Genomic DNA, 13,132 nt, shown 5'->3' with positions numbered 1-13,132 from the left:
TATTTACACAACCACAGTCTCCTTTATTTCTTCAACCAAAAACTGTTCCAATCTCTCTCTATTCCTTTTGATTATTTGAAATGCATAAACAATAAAGTCTGCTAGTGGTGGGTGGAATTTGATCACTGTCATTTTCAGAGTATGAGACGAAGACACCAGAAAGTGATCGTCAAAGAAATTAGATGAAAGTTTTGCTAGTGTGACTGCCTTTAGTGTAGACCAACTCTCACCTTAGACACTTTTCTACTTCTATCAAAGATTCTTATTTATGTTGCTGCCTCTGCATACATATCCTGTACCACTCTTTAGTATAGTTTTCAGAAACTCCCTTCTCACGTATACCTCTCATATCTTCATACTTCTTGCCTTGGTACCCAATCATACATTTTATAGCAAGTGTATTCATTTCTCTTTATATTTATTTTTCAATTTTATACCATGCATATTCCGTAGTTCTTTTTGTTTTTTCTGTATTCCATTTTCTGTTTTAATATAAAAATTTCATCATCTGTACTCTTAAAGGTTTAAAGGCTACTCCTTGTTAACTTTCTTCACTGGGCTATTCTCCTTGTTGGGGCCCCTGGGCTTATAGCATCTTGCTTTTTTAACTAAGGTTGTAGCTTAGGAAGTAGTAGTAGTAATAATAATAATTTCTTCAATAATGTTATACAGTATACAGTACTGTTGTCTATGATTGTATATTATTTGTTTATTGGAAAATATGATACATTTACTTTAGATTTGTGTTTTATTATGCATACCAATGTTTTTTTATTAAACATGTTAGAAGAAAACTTGTGGAAAGAAAAAGAATCATATCCTTGGAAATGACTTCCGTGAAACTTAATGCAAGTACTTTTACTCAATCTGTTAAGCAAGAAATAATAGATATGTTAAATGAAAGGCATGAGAAATACTCATTGGGGTGAAAAATTTAAAGTTTGAAAATATGTTTTCTAAATGGAAGAAAAATCAGATTTTGTCGATATAAGATGACTTTTGATGGAATTAGTTAACCCTTTTACCCCCAGGCTCTTTGGAAATTTCCAACCCTTAACCCCCAAGGGGTTATTTTTTTCCCAGCACATTTTGCAGTATATTTTTTTTCAAATTGCTCTAAAAGCCTTAATTTTTGTCCTAGAGAGGTCAGGTTGGTCTCATTCTCCTGGAAAATGCCCAAATTTTCCCCAAAAATTATCAAAAATATGAAAATAAAAAATTTTATAGCATTTTTTTGCAAGGACGTACCGGTATGTCCATGGGGGTAAAGGGATGAGTTTTGTGAAACGTACCAGTACGTCCTTTGGGGGTAAAAGGGTTAATACAGTACTTGGACGTAATGGTACACATAATCTTATCCAGAATATAAAATATTACATCAAAGTCAAGAAAATAATTCTATTGGGGTCCTTTTTTTTATCTAAAGCAAATGCTTCTTCAAGATTGCCATATGTGAATTGATATTTCTATTCATGCTATTCACCGATAAGAATGCAATAAGAATTTGGCTTCCCTTTCATGAAGAAATGTTCAAAACGCCTTGTCATATAATAGAAAATTTACAAATGAAATCGTAATGATTACAGGACACTAAATCTAAGACTTGTTGCAACCTTTGTCATTATCCAACTAGAAAGTTACCATCAATTTGTTTTTCCTTATAACAATTTTAATAAAGTTTTATCATTGGAAAAGCAGCTGAACTCTTATTCAAATTAAGAGTATGATTGTAAAGAAAAAATCTTATGTTTTGTTTTCAGTTTTGCTAAAAACTACTGTATAGGGTAAAAGAAGGATAAATTTTTGGTGCTACTATAGCGTGATTCCTACCATCAGGATTCTACTATAATGTGATTCCTACCCTATTTTTTGGGTGTGAGGCGATTCCTACCAAAGGAGGCTAGATAAAACATGCTTCTTGACACTATTCTAATATATTCTATTCTATAAAAGAGATTTTGACGTAGGAAAAATCTATTTTTGGGCTCAAGCCATGTCGTCCTGATGGAAGCTCCTTCTGGCAACTTTCTACAGTATAATATTTCTGCGATTGATATTACAAGAGAATTACCGTCAGGTATCATGGGGTTCCAACCCCCGGAAACGACTATCAGAAGATATCGTGTTTAATCAGGGACGTATCCTAAGGTAACCATAGGTATCTTCACCCCAAACAGGTCTGACCCAGTCTAATCCACTAAGGGGAAGGATAAATAGGGACCCGTTACACATCCTATCACCTTCCGGTGCTCCTATACAATCCCGCTTCACTATCCCTTTGTACGCAGCTGGTGGCTACAGTGCGGTTGATTTTTGTGGGCGCTTTTTTCACTGTTTTTGAAGAATTGTTTTGTGTTATGGTTTCTTCTTCTTCGTCAAAGTTGAGTATCTACCTCTCTCTGTCTTTTGTTTTAGCTTCCTTCGGGGACTTATATTTTAGCATTTGGTTAGAGAAAGCTGGAAAATCCAAAAAAAAATGCACTTTAGGTTTGGTAAAATGGTCATTTTCTTTATACTATTTACTCGTTTAGTTGGTTTGGTTATGCTTAATTGAGGTGTTACTCTTGTAATAACACCTTGGAAGGGGAATATTTCATTATTTCGTTGTTTGCTTAGTAGGAATCGCCCTATAGTAGAGGGGGCCAGCTGGTGGGGGACCCCTACCTGTGCCAGCAATGGTTGCATTCGGATGATCTGCCTCGGGTGTCTCGCTGCCGGCCGCGCAAACAGTTTCCCTCCAATTGCATTAGCACGCAGTGGCGTCGACGCGGGCCACCTCCTAAGCACAGCAACCGGCCCTAAGGGGACTAACACTATTGATGTCGTTGCTACATTGGTACACATGGCAACGCATAGCCTCATCACTTAGGCCCACCATTAACTTAGGTAATAACATATATTCGTCTAGATTACACTGACACTGAGGGCACTGGAAATTGCAATCGGTAGCCTTTTGAGAACACTTTAGAAAATAATCACTAACACTTTCTCCTGGGCCTTGTATCGCATTGAAAAACTCTGACCATAACACAGCACGGTTTGTAGAGCGTAACACAATATCACGAATAAAATCCATGGCTTCCTTAGCGGTGAGGTTAGTTCATTCCTGTGAAGTGAATCTGGCGTCCAGCGCTCGTTGCAGAGGGGGCGTGCAGTATAGTCTGATGTGGTGGACGACCTCGTGGGGTGGTAATCTGCACAATTCGATCCAGCATTCCATCGACCTCCTCCAGTACCTGAATGCGGCGGGCTTCAGCTCAATTTCACACTTCTCCTGGGCTGCGGACGCAGGGACACGAGGTGCAGGGGTAGCATGTGTCGTAAGCCGGTCGCGGAGGACGTGGATCATTTGTTGCTGTGCCGCCATGGCCTGCCTGGCTTCTTGCAGGGCAGGGACGAGCCCACGGGGAATGACGAGGCATGCGGCCTTTGGGGTGGACTGCGCTGAGCGGTGCTGGAAGGGCATGGTGAGGGTCACGGAGGTCCTTGAAAATTACTACGCCATATTGGATGTCGAGGTGGGACAAGAGATACACGGTGGTGGAGGCATGTGATTTATTGCGTCCTGAGGTACAGACTAATCACAGTTGCTCTCTGCAACTGGCATACTCACTTGGCGCCTGCCCGCCATGGGAAAATATATCGTACTTGCAGGTACTCCATCACTCTTGGTTCAAGTTAATGAGTTTTGTGAAGAGGAAAAGATATATTTAAATATAGAATCCAAGATAGCAGAATCTTTGATACATGTAGACATTGAAAACAGATTTTCATTTTATTGCAAAACTATTACTAGTTCCTTCTCTTAGTCCTGATATCTTAGGAATGTATCATATTCCAGAATGCAGAAAGAAAAACACCTACATTCTTCCACTTTTAACGTCAATTGAGACATTCGTTGGATGCAGTATGGGAATAAAACAATTTGTTTTGAATGCCTTTTATTTATCTAGGGAGGAAATTAGAGTATGAATTATACTTATAAACATTATCAAGACTTGACTCTCTGGAACAGATAAGGCTGAAAAATCCTCACAAAATCATTTAGTGAGTTGGTAAATCGGATAATAACTACAGTATTGAACATAGTGATTAATCTTGGAGTTTCTACAGCCTCTTGAGGAAAGGGAAAATCACATATGATTAATGTAGAATTTCTTGATCACTTTCATAACACAGATGGAGATCTCATTTGGTTAAGAATGTTCAATGAGATATGATAACAGAAGATGCACAGACCTGTGACCAAACAAAATTGACTATTTTTAAAGGAAAGAAGTGTAACCAAAATAAAATATTTGATAATGGTTGCAATTATTGGCCAAAAATTAAGTTTATCTAAGTTTATTATATTCAGGAAGTAAATGATAAGGACAATTATTTGTTGAAAGATACTGAGAAATTTTGCATTCAATTGTTTTCATGATTAAGGTATTATGGTGGTAAGAGAATCTCTCTCTCTCTCTCTCTCTCTCTCTCTCTCTCTCTCTCTCGTGATTCTCAAAATATTTGATGTATGCTGAGGTATAGGACTCTCTCTCTCTCTCTCTCTCTCTCTCTCTCTCTCTCTCTCTCTCTCTCTCTCTCTCGTGATTCTCAAAATATTTGATGTATGCTGAGATATAGGAATCTCTCTCTCTCTCTCTCTCTCTCTCTCTCTCTCTCTCTCTCTCTCTCTCTCTTGATTCTCAAAATATTTGATGTATGCTGAGGTATAGGACACTCTCTCTCTCTCTCTCTCTCTCTCTCTCTCTCTCTCTCTCTCTCTCTCTCTCTCTCGTGATTCTTAAAATATGGGGTATACTATGGTGTAGGAATTCTCTCTCTCTCTCTCTCTCTCTCTCTCTCTCTCTCTCTCTCTCTCTCTCTCTCTCTCTCTGTTATTCTAAGGAAGTGAACGTGTTGGGTTGCTTCTCATCATACCATAAAGGCCACCAGTTCTTAGACTTGCACATATCACATTGTGTCTAATGTGGCTTAAGGCTAGGCTCCACTTTGTAGAGCTGATTTTTGCCAATTTTTTATTTTTTTTTCTTTGCTAAAAGTCTTCGGAGCCTTTGTACATCAGTGGCCAGTTCCTCACATTTTCATTAAAAATGGACATCAACTAACCTAAACTTTCCCCCTAACCTAACCTACAAGCCCTGTCCTTACCTAACGGGGCAATGCCCCCTGCGACCCTCCTTACACTGCTGTATTCTAAGTTAGACATAATAATACACACAGGTGGCCGCTATCATACATACACCCCAAGTCTTCCTCTGGCCTACCCTAACAGAATGCCGTGATACGTGTAGAATTCATCTCCAGCCTCCATAACGCCCCCATGGTCGTCAATGCAACCCTACCTGTATAACATATATCATTGCATGTTGGGCGAAGTGCCAAATGTTCATAGTAAAAATAAGAAATTTCATTAGTAATTGTGTAATATTTTTAGTCTACCTCTCGAAAATTGGTCGAAGTCGTTTTCTATTGTTAGTTTCATCAAAGAAAACCAGTTTAGGGGTGACTATGAGATTATTTCTCATTTTCTTATGTCCAGAAAAAATCGGTTTTTCGGGAGAGGGGTGTTATTATTATTATTACTTGCCAAGCAAGCTACAGTCTTAGTTGGAAAAGCAAGAAGTTATAAGGCCAAGGGCTCCAACAGGGGAAAATAACCCAGTGAGGAAAGGAAACAGGGAAATGAATAAACGATATAAGAAGTAATGAAAAATTAAAAGTAAATATTTTAAAACAAACACTAACAATATTAAAACAAACAATTCATGTAGGCCTATAGCTATAAAGAGACTTGATGTCAGCCTGTTCAACCTAAAAACATTTTCTGCAACTTTGAACTTTGAAATAAGGCTTTATATTCATGTGGTTGGTAATTTATATAAAATTAATCTTATTGCAATCATACGACCGTATATCGAATAGCTGATTCAAATATGACGGTTTGAGAGAGAGAGAGAGAGAGAGAGAGAGAGAGTCTCCAGTCTTCTGGGTTGGTTCAAGTACTCAACTTTTACGAAATGTTTTACAGTAATCGTCATGTATTATAACTAATGTATTTGTCGTTGTTTATTTGTAATTAGTCTCGGATATATTGAAGACCATATTTCGTTTAAGAACATTTTTCCTTAAACTTAAAAAAAAAAATTAGAAAAAAAACACCCGTGGCTTAGAAGGCAAGAAGGTGCTAAAATTGTTATGGTGGCTATGAGCTCATACGGTCGAAACTCAACTGAACTCGGTGGAATAACCGTCCTTGTCTCACGGAATGGTAGCTTGGGAAAGGCTTGTAGCCTTAAAATAATTATTCGGTTGAAAATCTCCACAAAAAGATATGAGATTCGACCATCTGAGTCGTGGTTTTTACCCTGGTACGAGCTAAAGAGGCTCTCTTCCCTGCCTAGAAGTTGAATAGACCCACAATCGAAGTAATATTCATATGTATTTAATTTTAGAAGCACTAAATTGTATTTAATATATCGGTTGAAATGTTTTATGTAATCTCATTTTGTATTTGAATATCTTGAAATATATTTCAATGGTACAGAGGCTTCCCTTTGTAACATATATACCAATGATTTTTTTTCTTGCTTTGGATGTGCTATGCATCTGCTTTGTACAGTTAAACACACAACCTTGACTCTAATGTATATAATTAACAACCACAAAGGCAATTGATATCGAATTCTACCTTTGTAAATGTAAAACCTCTGGAAATTCATTTATGATCAATGCATCTGGATGGAAAAGACTCGAACCCATGACTTTAGAGGCGTATTGTAGGTTCAAGTCCATACCAGCCAGAAGCATTTTATTATTATTATTATTATTATTATTATTATTATTATTATTAAAAGGACTCGAACTCTTAGAGGCGTATTGTAGGTTCAAGTCCATACCAGCCAGAAGCATTTTATTATTATTATTATTATTATTATTATTATTATTATTATTATTATTATTATTATTATTATTATTAAAAGGACTCGAACTCTTAGAGGCGTATTGTAGGTTCAAGTCCATCCCAGCCAGAAGCATTTTATTATTATTATTATTATTATTATTATTATTATTATTAAAAGGACTCGAACTCTTAGAGGCGTATTGTAGGTTCAAGTCCATACCAGCCAGAAGCATTTTATTATTATTATTATTATTATTATTATTATTATTATTATTATTATTATTATTATTACCTGCTAAGCTACAACCCTAATTGGAAAACCAAGATGCTATAAGCCCAGTGGCCCCAACTGAGAAAATAGCCCAGTGAGGAAAGGAAACAGGGAAAATAAAATATTTTAAGAACTGTTGGCCTAACATGTGAATAAACATTTCCTAGATAAACTATGAAAACTTTAACAAAACAAGACGAAGAGAAATGAGATAGAACAGTGTGCCCGAGTGTACCCTCAAGCAAGAGAACTCAAACCCAAGACAGTGGAAGACCATGGTACAAAGGCTATGGCATTACCTAAGACTAGAGAACAATGGTTTAATTTTGGAGTGTTGACTTACCTTGGTTGCTGATGCAAAGGTATTATAGTTACTTGCAAGTAAATTTTGAAAGGCCTTTTATTATATTTTGACAGATGGTCCCACCAGAAATGAGAGAGAGAGAGAGAGAGAGAGAGAGAGAGAGAGAGAGAGAGAGAGAGAGAGAGAGAGAGAGAGAGAGAGATTCATTATTTAGTTCAATTTGGTGCAAATCACAGCGTTCTAACAATTGGTTTTGTTACTGGTAAAGTTGAATAAGAAGCCTTGAGTGACGATATTAAACTGCAAATTCGCAAGTAACGTGAAATAAGTAAAATATCTTTACTAAAATAGTTTTATTACGGGAAGTGCTGTTTCCCCATTCATTGGCCTACTTAGATAGTATATATATATATATATAATGCGTCTCTGCTAACGGATAGGCCTATATGCCCTGATCCAAGGTTTATGAAAATGTGAAGTTGTAGGCCTATGTAATATGTGTGGTGCCTAGTTTTACAATGCTTATTTAGTTATATAGTTAGAAACTGGTTTACATGAGAGAGAGAGAGAGAGAGAGAGAGAGAGAGAGAGAGAGAGAGAGAGAGAGAGAGAGAGAGAAGGATATTGTGGTCTGGAATACATTGCCTAGAAGAAGAAACCATGTGACGTTTACTCTGTATATATAAAAAAAAAAGAATATATGAAGTCCAAACTGACCACAATAGGTTGCCAAAACTAATAATAGCAAGGTGTTATCCTATCTAATTTCAAGGTAGAAGGGAATAAAAGTAAAGATTATGAATCTCATTACTATATTAATTTATTTAAGGCACACGTAATATAAACTTAATAACAATGATAAGAATAAGCTTAGAAGCTTTGCAACTATCTGTAATATCTGTAATTATATGTTTCTGATCTTGGGTTCCTGAGTGTTAAAATATTGTCTCCTCAGAGGGCTAGAATTGGCCAATGGCTAACTTTTGAATTTCGTTCATTTCTCTTAAGCATCCCCATTGAGAAGTACGATATTGTAAGTATTATTTAAGACTCCAAACATACATAATTATGTGTAGTTTGTATGAAAAAAATATGGTTTCTGATACATAAAATGAATGTCTCCAACCAGCATAATGATACGACCCAATTATCATGTGACCAGTTGAAAGCTGGATCTTATAGTTAATATAACCATTTTATCTGTTAATGGTCGAAAATGGCTCTTGCTTGAATGCAAGATGATTGTTTTGTGGTCTGACTTGATGCTTGCTTTCCCAATAACACACATATATACATACACATCATATTTAGTATATGATAATACCTAATATTTTATTTCTTACAAAATTTCGTACATAGAAATACAGACAGGTTATTGGAATAGTCAAGCTTTTTTAAAAGTGCTTTTCTTAAAGTGATTTTTTTCCTTGTAGGTAATTATATATCAGAATTGGAATTGATAAGATGGAAGCAAAGTAAATTGTGGTGTATTCGAAAGTATGTAAGCTGTGAAGCTGTCTGTGAAGGAGGTAATTAATGATAATTAATTTTTTTTTTTTTACAGATTGCAAATAATACGCTTCTAGTAGTGTGCCCACAATCAGTGTTGTTGTGGAGAGAGCAACGAGGAAGTTGTTTTGGAGTTACTCTTTGTTTGGTTGTGTTTGTGTGTTTCGCGGTTTGGCAAATTGGCCTTCTTTTGGTGTTCTTTAGGACCATTTGCTTAAATAAGGTATGTATAGCAGGACAATAGGTTACCGCCTTGTTTTTAACTATAATAAAAACCCTATAATCGATTAGAGGCTCCAGGAAATATCTGATGATGGAGTTGGGTCATTTCTAGTTTCCACATTTTCTCCTGCGTCTTTTGTCGTATTCTTTGGATAATTGTAATGTCTAGAGGAATTATATCATATAGACTAAACTGGGTTCATTACATAAGATAAATTGGGTTCGTAAATTGAAATATTTGATTTTGATTATTCATTACTTTCCTAGTATATTAACTTGTTTTCTTTCCTCACTGGGCTATTATTCCTCTTGGAGCCCCTTGGGCTTGTAGCATCCTGCCTTTCCAACAAGGGTAGTAGCTTAGCAAGTAATAATAATAATAATAATGATAACCGTAATAATAGTAATGATAATAATAATGTTAGGAGTGGATACCAGGGTATATGTATCATAGCGGCCACCTGTATGTATTATTATGATTAACTTAGAATACGGCAGTGTAAGGGGTGCTCGCAGGGGGCGTTAGCCCACCTTTTAGGTAAGGTCACGGCATGTAGGTTAGGTTAAAAAGTTTAGGTTAGTTGATGTCTATTTTTAATCCACACGGGAGGAACTGGCCGCTGATATGCAAAGGCTCCGATTTTGTGATCGAGGTTGAGGTTGGTATGTGGGTGTGGTCGGGAACAAGGTCTCTGACTAAGTAAAGTTCGGTTAATAGGTTGTGTTGCTTTCAATTGAGACTGTGTTTTATAAGACTGCCATCATGTAAATTGATTTCTATTACTGTATTTTAGTCTTGTTGCTCTTCCTAAAATATTTTATATTTCTTTTTCTATCCTCACTGAGCTATTTTCCTTATTGGAGCCCTAGGCTTAGAGCATCCTGCTTTTGCAAAAAGGGTTGTAGCTTAGCAAGTAATAATAATAATAATAATAATAAAGAAGGACATGTATTTGAAAAGCTAGGATGAAGGTGTATGATTTGAGTTTCTCTGTCTAAATTGGTTTATTTTTTCTTTAATCAGATACTTGAATGTAAGATAAATGTTAATAATCATTATTTATCTATAGTGTAGATAATCTTTCTTGATATCCTGTACAGCATTTAGAAAATAGACGCAATTTGAATTTAATTGTAACCCATGGGAGATTCCCTGAAATATTCAGCATAACGTAAATTTCAATAATCGAATCGTAGAAAATTAATTCACTTACAGTCTACTATAAGCTCAAATCTTTGTGGCAGCACAAAGAATACTACTCTACTATACATCCTGATCATCGAACTTTTTATTGCCACCCGAAATTCCCATTAACGACGAATCCTGTTACTATGTCTCGTACAGTATGTTACTGTAAATGAATAAGTCAAGACCACATGATATGCCCAGATACTGGTAGAATGCAATTTTGTACAATACTGCTGAATGGAAGATAATACCAAACTTTGACAGATTTTAAAGGTTATTGTTTTCTAAACTTTATCAGCATCTCAGGGGGTTAACCTATGAATTTTTTACAAGTCGATTATTGAAATTTACTTTGTGCTTAATATTTCAAGGAATCTCCCATGGGTTACAATTAAATTCAAATTGTGTGTAGTTTCTAAATGCTGTACAGTATATCAAGAAAGATTATCTACACTATAAATAATCATTATTCACATTCATCTTACATTCAAGTATCTGAAGGAAAGTAAAAATAAACCAATTTAGACAGAGAAACTCAAATCATACAACTTCATCCTAGCTTTTCTTATATTTCTTTTTCATGATACATTAATAGAAAACATTTAACATAATAGCAGTCTTATAAAACACAGTCTCAATTGAAAGCAACACAACCTATTAACCCAACTTTATTTAGTCGGAGACCTTGTTCCCGACCACCCCCACATAACAACCTTAACCTCGATCCCAAACTCGGAGCCTTTGCATATCAGCGGCCAGTTCCTCCCGCGTGGATTAAAAATGGACATCAACTATCCTAAACTTTTTAACCTAACCTACATGCCGTGTCCTTACCTATTTACCTAACAGGGGGGCTGACGCCCCCCTGCGACCACCCCTTACACTGCCGTATTCTAAGTTAACCATAATAATACATACAGGTGGCCGCTATGATACATACACCCTGGTATCCACTCCTAACATTATTATTATTATTATTATTATTATCGTTATTATTATTATTATTTTTATTATTATTATTATCATTACTTGCTAAGCTACTACCCTTGTTGGAAAGGCAGAATGCTATAAGTCCAAGTGCTTCAGCAGGAAAAAATAGTCCAGTGAGAAAGGAAATAAGGAAATACACTACGAGAGAAGTAATGAATAACCAAAATAAAATATTTTAATTTTTCTAATGCAATTAACCAGTCTAGTCTAGCCTATATGATAAAATTCCTCTAATAGACATGGCAATTATCCAAAGGAAAATACGACACAAGATTCAGGAAAGTGGAGAAATTATCAAAGTATATAAGATCATAGGGTTTTATTATAGTTATTATATGTTATTATATATTATATGCAATGTTTGTACTGAGAAGATGCTGTTTTGTACAATGTTCTTAATGGTGCTCTCGTATTATTAGTAATGACAGTACTGTACAATATTCCTGTGTTGTTAATGATTACTTTTTTGTTCCGTAACTGGAATACAAACCACGCTATTTAAAGTGGGTGTTACTTTCGGCGTAGCTGAGAGGACGAGCCATTAGAATTTTAACGAGGGTTTTCTACCCCACCGCTAGGTGGGGGGGGGGGGGTAGGGAGGGTAGTTAGCTACCCTCCCCCCTCACACACACCTGTGTGGTAAGCCCACTTTTACTTTGGCTCAGGTGGTGATCGGACGTGTCCGCTTTCACCCTCGCCTCTTTGACAGCCATTAATGCTTTTTGTCTTTTTACTTACTTTTTCTTATACTTGCGATATATATATAAACATTCTTTTTGTTTATGTATATATTTCTGTATAGAAATGTAGTAAGTTTTCGTTTCAGTGTTTGTGCTGTGTGTGCAGTGTACGACAACGTCACCGGCTTAGTGCTAGGCCACCTCGGTTCCGTTGTGGGGTACGGCCTCTCCCTCTTGGTCCATCGGTTTTTCCTTCGGCTTTTCCATTAACTCGGCCGCCGTGGGGATCGTCATCGCTGGACTTTATTCATTCATCTATTGTCTTCGCTGTTCCTCCTTTCCTACGGGGAACTTGGATTCTCAGCGAAGGGAATGTGGGGTTTTTATTGCCTACGGTCTCTCTCTCTCTACTCGAGGTCGTTCACCCCTTACTACTACTACTACTACTACGTACTATTACGGAAGCTCCTTTCCCATTGCGAGTTGGGTTGCTATTCCGTTTATTTGTCTAAATTATTTTTAATGAAATCTAATGGTATTTTTTTTTTTTTTTTTGTAAACTTTTCAGCTTCTCTGTGGAGAACACTTCCCTTTGGGGGTCAGTGGTTCATACTATTTGTGATCATTCTTAGATGAATTACATAATTAATATTCAGTTATAATTCTGTTTTTGTTACAGTTCTCCTCCTCCCCCTTCTCCCGTGAATGTCATTGGGGGAGGAGGGCGCATACTTAATTTTTAATTCTTTTGTTTTGCTTTTCCCTCGGGTTACTCTTCGGAGTTCCTCCCGGGGGAATTTCTGTTAAATAATTATTTAACTTTATTTTCCCAGTTAACTATGCAGTTTTTTTTTCTTGGTTTGACTAAAGTGTGCCAACGAAGTAGAGCTGTTCTGTTTGTGCCTGGGGAGTCTGCTGTCGCTGCCGTCTCTTTAGGACATCGTCATGGGCGTTATCCCTTCTCTTAGAAGTCCTCCCGTGACAACTGTCAGCTCTTCAGTTCATCTTAGAACGCTAAGGAGGTTTGCCTCCAGGGGTAGGTAACTTTCCTTCCGAGGGA

General features: G+C 36.6%; 1 long non-coding RNA gene across 1 annotated transcript in view; it reads left to right on the top strand.

Annotated features, from left to right (window-relative positions):
- Positions 1-9,048: 9,048 nt before the first annotated feature.
- LOC137637193 (uncharacterized) overlaps positions 9,049-13,132 on the top strand; it is a 28,046-nt gene continuing 23,962 nt past the window's right edge. Inside the window, exon 1 of the long non-coding RNA XR_011043443.1 lies at positions 9,049-9,214. This is a non-coding gene — a long non-coding RNA (uncharacterized lncRNA). The remainder of the gene's footprint in view (positions 9,215-13,132) is intronic.

The sequence above is a fragment of the Palaemon carinicauda genome, unplaced genomic scaffold, assembly GCF_036898095.1.
Source record: "Palaemon carinicauda isolate YSFRI2023 unplaced genomic scaffold, ASM3689809v2 scaffold574, whole genome shotgun sequence".
NCBI classification, from domain to species: Eukaryota; Metazoa; Arthropoda; class Malacostraca; order Decapoda; family Palaemonidae; genus Palaemon; species Palaemon carinicauda.
The sequence above is the reverse complement of the archived record's forward strand: the minus strand, read 5'-3'. Positions and strand labels throughout refer to the sequence as shown.